The sequence below is a fragment of the Rhipicephalus sanguineus genome, chromosome 3 (genome assembly GCF_013339695.2).
Source record: "Rhipicephalus sanguineus isolate Rsan-2018 chromosome 3, BIME_Rsan_1.4, whole genome shotgun sequence".
NCBI classification, from domain to species: Eukaryota; Metazoa; Arthropoda; class Arachnida; order Ixodida; family Ixodidae; genus Rhipicephalus; species Rhipicephalus sanguineus.
Genome location: NC_051178.1, coordinates 155,959,792 through 155,966,739, shown reverse-complemented (window position 1 = coordinate 155,966,739; position 6,948 = coordinate 155,959,792).

Below are 6,948 nucleotides of genomic sequence, written 5' to 3'. Positions count from 1 at the left end.
GTCCTACGATACAGGCGTCATATCAGATTAACGTCTGTAGTTCCAGTGTTGGCTCCGCTTTTATAACGTTAAAAACCTCTGTCGCGTACGTTTGTATTCCTAAACCCTTTCCACTAGACGCTATATACCCGTTTACCACGGGCCGCGGTGTAGGGTATGCGACCCCGGAGGAAGTTTACATTAACGAAAGTTACATATGATATCCACATTATGGAAAACACCGCACTCGTAAAGTGCGAATTAATGAAAATTAGCCAGAACGACGCAGTCCCAGCAGAATCGAACCTTACGCAGCGTGGCAGCGATTCTACCACTGGCCTCGTAATATCGGTGCTAACGTCAATTGTGGTTGTGGTGCGAGCTATCTAATTTACAAGCATAAACACTACATGATACACTCCTACGATACAGGCGTCATTCAGATTAACGTCTGTAGTACAGTGTTGGCTCCGTTATCAGGCTAGCCTCGATAAACCTTACGGCCTATGATTCAGCCAACGCTATATCGAAGCATTGGCTCGATTAACGAAAGTTACATATGATGTCGCCGTAAAGTGCGACTTAGTTCGCGAAATGACCGAGGCATCCACGCAGTGTCCACAGCTCGCTATACCACATACTTCATGTGATCACGACTGGTCAGATTGACAGCCAGCTTGCTCAGATCACGGTGATGCCGTTCAAGAACTGTCACTTCTCACTGCACACGGCCACTCGAATGCTCGCCACGCGAAATGGCTTCAAGCACTACATGTCGCCGGCTCTGTCGACAGCTTACCGCTCCACGAATCAACAGCTCTGCTATACCACATACTTGTTGGACCCTCGTCACCATGATCCGACTGGATCCTATGACAAGTCATGACCAGCTGCTGGTGCTCACTGATCACGGTGATGCCCTTGTTCAAGAACTGTCAAGAACTTCTTGCACACATGCACACGGGTTCGTGAAACGCGCGTGCGTTCTCGGGACGCGTATAAGCACTACATATCAGCTTACCGCTTCAGGTGTTGGTAATACCCACGTTGTCATTGGCAGCGTTACCCAACCGTAAACAACTGCTTATATAACACATATGCAGCTCTTCAACATATATATGTGTGCGTATAAAATATATACAAATCTTTAGCGTCATTTCGTAACGTTTCGCTCAGTCAAAAAAAATTACGCCACAGTGACCTTCCCGCCGCATGCTTCGCATAACATCGATTCCCACGGTACGTGGGATCTGCCGAATTTTGGCTACTCGAAATACTCAGCAAGCTCTCAAAAAAAGGCAGTGTTTGTAGATGAAATGCTCAGGCGACACAAATTCCGGAAGGAATTAAGGGTAAATTGGTTTTCACTAAATCGCTCTAAGGCGAACGGGAATATTTGAGACTTCTTTCTGCCAGACAGCAGTTGTCATCTGGCTTGCTTGAGTTTCTCGAAAACTGTGCGCTTGCTTCTTTCCTATCAAGTGTGCTATGTAACGCTGATATCCGCACGCCGTTGTACGTGACCGGCAAGTACCGAGCGCGCGGTGATAACGCAAGGAAAATACGACAGCTAGCGATTATTGTTGTGGGCAGAAAGACACCCGCAATGCTTTTTGTCAAACTGTATTCAGCTGTGCACTCAATTCTATCCGCGTGTCCTATGTGCTGTGCCATCGCAATGAGGCCGTGAAAATTAGAGCCAAGCTGGAAATATTGTAACACAAGGATGGAAAACGTGTTTATGGTATGGGCTCTTAAAAACAGCTGTGTATTGTACACATAGGGGGAAAAAAATAGGCAAGGTATTCTTCGTGCTCGTTCGTACACGAGTGCACTACGATGTTGAGGATAGATAATTATACAGCTTTGTATTGACGCATGCGCATTTCGTTTGCGTTAGTGCTAGTACTGTTGTCTTCTTGAGAGGAGCCTTGCATCGTGTGCGTGACTCAGAGCCTAAGACGCGCGGTATGCATTCGGAATTAAGGTACACGCCCATGTGCAAAACAGGCTTTTGGAAAGCTAAGCCGGTTGTGAGGACGGAGGCTCTGAGAAAAATACAAACCCGGGTTCTCGACGTCATACGTCACCGTCATTTATTCGTCGGTAACGTTGTTCGACGCACACAGTGTCCCTGTGAGTGGCCGCTTATGTTTGAATATTTTGGGGACAGCGTTCCTTTTCTTGAACTCTGGTTATTTGAAACAATGTACAACGTTATTAGATGGTTTGGACATATTAACGCGATAGCGTTAAAGAGCTCGTTTCACAGAAATTCCGACGCCGGCGTCGTTGGTTGTGAGCGAAAAATCTTGTCCAGTGACCGAAAAATCGAGAAAGATGCAAATAAAATCAATAATAAAAATCTTGGATTCGAGTGAGAATCGAACCCAAGCCGTCTGCGTGACAAGCAGGGTGTTCTACCACAGAGCCACGATATTGCTTGAAACTGCTCCGAAAAAAAAAAAAAAAACGCTATATGAATGTCATGTAGTGGTAGGAGTCCTCCGAACGCATGTAATATTGTGTGGCAGAAGCGCAGAATCGCGCCAGGCGTCAAAGCATGTGAATTGCGCAACGAGTGGTTGTTTTAAAGGCCCACCCATTACAAAGCGCTCAGACATATTTAATCATCATCAGCCGCGAAAGCATCAACAAAGTGAGCAGCTGCGTAGGTTCGCGTGTTGCCTTACGGACGCGCAGTGGGCCCTTTGCTGATTCGCAAAAGGAAGAATTATAGCGTAGTGGGCACTTAACTACTATACTTGCAGTAGACATTCTAGCTTAGTTTGAAATGGTCAATGTTACGCGCATACTCGTTAGTTTACTTACGTCACGGTTGAGCCATGCACCGAGAACCGAAGCCAGGCTAACAATTGAGAAGGCGATGCGCACGGGGCCCGATTACGCCATCGCGTTCTACTCTTGCAAGGCGAAGCTCAAGCGTCCTCCAAGTTTTTTGCACGTGACGTTGGATATATAGCGATAATCCATTACGCATTCGTGTAGCGATATGTGTACCAATTCACACTTCAAATCGTGAAGCCTCTGTGTGACAGTGTGTCATGAGTGTAGTGGTTTCTTTGCATGTTTCTAGAATTTAGATACGAGGGGGCGGTATAGCACGAGGAACATTGCGAAGAAGGCACTATAAAACTTCTAACAGTCGCCAATCGCAAAATGCTTTGCATTACACAAACGTACGCGAAGGCCGCCCGCCAAGGTTTCGAGCAAGAGTTCTACGCTGACACGGCTTGCGCCGATATCGTACACTGGACAGCTTACGAACTTGTGTCGCAAAACTCTGTCGTCTGAACTTATATTTCATGGATAGACAAAGTCGTAGAAAGCCTACTGTATAAGAAACACGCACACAAAGCACCCGCTGTGACCCTCGTGGCCTATGCGAGCCTGTGTTTTGAGGGGCCATACGTCTTCAGCGCCTGTTTGTAACACCGTGTAAACCACGGCGCTCGAGCGTTCACAAATCGTGACGAACGCACCGGCGCGTATTATAGGCTCAATAAGGTACTGCCAATATATCGACCCTGACTCCGCACCCGAAGAAGTTCGCGCCGTTTGTTTTTCAGCCTTGGCGATACGGCTAATCGCCGAGAGTCTGTGTGGGTTTATAACGGCCGCACAGAGTTGCGCCCGGCGAGCCCGACCACAACGCTCCGGGCTGAATACTGCATAAGTTTATATGACAAGGACGCGTGCACGTGCGTGGTTTTGTTGTCGTACTGTGGGGAAGCCCACCCGTTCCTGCGCCGGCACGTGGAAAGGACGTCCGCACCGACGTCAGAAGCGCAGGATGCACTCGCCCCCGACACTTTCCAAAACGGATGCGTCGCGGCGTTGCATTGGCCGGAGAGGTCGGAGGCCAGCACGGATGGACAGCAATAGTGGATAGTACGCAATAACACCACTGCACCCCTGCACACGCCGTGCGTGGTTGTCATGTCACTGTGATGTCGCGTTTCCTTTTGCACAATAAAAACACCGAAGATAAAGCATGTGAAAGGAAATGAAGAAGAAGAAATGCCTTTTATTTCATTCGCATGAAGCCGATGGGTACAGCGACCTGACGCTATGCCTTCTGAAACTGTAAACAATGTTACCCGTCGCTGAAAAAACGTAAGGAATTTTGTTATTCGCACGCTGCAGATCTGGCGATCAAAGAGCAGCAGCCTTTGGCGATCTTCAATTGTCGTATCTTTGCAGCGCTGAATACCCGCCACGCTGGTCTATAGGGGTTATGGGGCTCGACCGCTGACTCCGAAGGTCGTGGGATCGAATCCCCGCCGCATTTCGATGGAGGCAGAATACTATAGAGGCTCGTGTGCTTACGTTTAGGTGCGCGCTAAAGAACCCCAATGGTCGAAATTTCCGGAGCCCTCCACTACGGCGTCTCTCATAATCATATCGTGGTTTCGCGACGTGAAACCCCAACAATTATTATTATTGCAGCGCTGAATGGACGCGCATATATGACGTCGCTTAACTCGATCTTTCTGCCGCGGACGTACGGCTGATAATTAGAACTCCCGTATACGTACACGAATTGAGCAGCTAGGATAAGGCGATATCTTTGGAGACCGCTGCGTTCCGTGATCAACCGTTATCAGCAGGGAGCGTTCGCAGAAGTGTTTCTTCTTTCTTTTAGACAAGCAGGCGTACGTGTGCTGAGACGAGAGAAACCAATTAAGTTGAAGGGCGAAAACAAACGTCCGAGCGATTCAGACAATAGTTCCTTATGGCACTGAGGAACTGCCACATCCATTGTCTACCTCCCCGGGCTTTGACTCGTCGTATGTCTCGCCGATTAAAGTGAGCCGGTGTCGAAGACCTTGCAGTAAAACTGGCCGATTGCAGAGATGACATAATGGAAAATGAGGCGATCCTGGACACAGCGTATTCGAACGTGATGACTTCATGAGTCGATGCCGACACCAGGGTGCACGATGTGCGCGCGCAAGGGTTTTGAATGTGGTTCAGTGTGAGATCATGAAGGCAAGTAGTGAAATCGAAGACATGAGTGTACCGATACTGATATGGCATCTGTCGCATTAGTGTCGCTCAGGGGCATAGCCGGAAATTTTTTTCAGTGGGAGGGGGTTCAACCATACTTTATGTATGTTCGTGCGTGCGTTTGTATGTGTGCGTGTATATGCTACACATGTAAAACTGAAAAAAATTCGGGGGCTGGCTACGCTAATGCTGTCGCTTAAGTGTCAAGCACATCGTAAGGCAGAAGTTCAGGGAAATATGGAAGCTTGATGAGATGAAATGTCCTTGGAACATTGTCCCCGAAATACCTCAAATCTATACTGCGGCTAAAATCTATATAGTCCACTATCGTCGGTATTCAGGAGTAAACTTTGTATTTGGCTCTTATAGATTGGAACATTTCATTTGGGCTTGAATTAGCTCGTAAAGGAAGCGTAAAACGATTCGAATGTACGGTATAGCAATATTTTGCGATAAAATTAACATCATCCTTGTGCTTCCGTCGGTGCCGTCCTCCGTCGCATGCGCGTAATGGCAATGACTAGACTTGAAGAGCGAGTGGTCCTTCCTGGCAAAAGGCGCACTATTCTGGATTGTCGGCAGCGTTTCCTTTTTTTTTTTTGCCATCTACTGAAGGCCTTGAAAAGTGATCCAGCTCGTCATCTTCTTCTTAGCTCGTTTTATGCCGTGCAGTTTCGGATCACTTCTTCTTCAAGGTATAGATCGGTGCCCAATATCTTCATTTGATATGTCTTTTATTTCAAATATACTGTTTTGGAGCGAAAAGAAGGACATGATGCTGTAGCGCTAAACTCGAAAAGGAACACTAAGAGGCAAAAAGAAGTGGGAAACTCGGCCTCTTACTCTTTATATTCGAGTTTTGCCCTACAACGTCATGTCCTTCAGCAAGTGCCAACTCGCCCTAGAAATACTAATTGTGGAACGTAAACACGACAGCAAAGCAACGAGGGCAGAAAGGATACAGATTGGATGAGACCATGTAGGTTGTTTTGGCCACGATTGTTGACGCAGCGCTATAGTTTAATGAATGTGGCTCAGTTTGATTGAAACAGATGCAACAGATTAGAAACTGCTTTCTTGAGTTGGCGTTACAATCAGGAATTGCCCCATTTTGATTCCAACTGTTAAAAGTTAGATACTTAAGCGCGCTTTACGCTCCCGCGACATTTAGCAGTTTTGGTTTCTGCATTTGGCATAACAAAAAAGAACACCACAAGCGGTCTTGTCATTCTGCCTTGAACTTGATGTCTTGAAGAAGACAATACCACTTTTCGAAACGTTGGCTCCTGTGACACACCGTGTTCAATAATTTTTCATCTCTTCTATCACAATGTGATTTTTTGTAAATGCATTGTTTGTGGTTGCTTGGCGCCGTGACTGCGAGTATCGATTTTTATACACATGTTCAGCTCATTCTGAGAACGACATTGGAAATGACTGCGTCAAAGGCGTCCTATAGGATGCCGCGAATGCCAATGACCTCACGACATTGACACGCGGCCGTTATGCGACGGTCACTGCCAACTATTTGCCCGGCACGCACAGAAATGCATGTCTGCAGGTCACTCCGGCAGTTGTTCAGCGAGACCATCGAGCAACAGCGATAGCAGCCCCCATAGGCGTGAGCAGAGTTCTCTAATCAGGGGTGGGGGAGAGCAAAGCTTTGTCGCAGCCCCTCCCAACCCGTCGGTCGAGTCCAAAACTCAACATGCTTCCCAATGGATGAAAAAAAAAAGAAGAAAATAATCGACGTGCTGCTCGCAATGGCCTGCCTTTGGTCAGTGGCTTTTGCGGGAATATAGACGGAAATTGAACAGTTATTGCAATTCAACGTGAAGGGCCTTCGGCCGCCATCATCGTCTAAAACCTGCTTGCTCTTACATAACACTGCAGTTTAAACAATGACTGGTGTGGGGTCCGACTGAGTAGCGGTAAGGG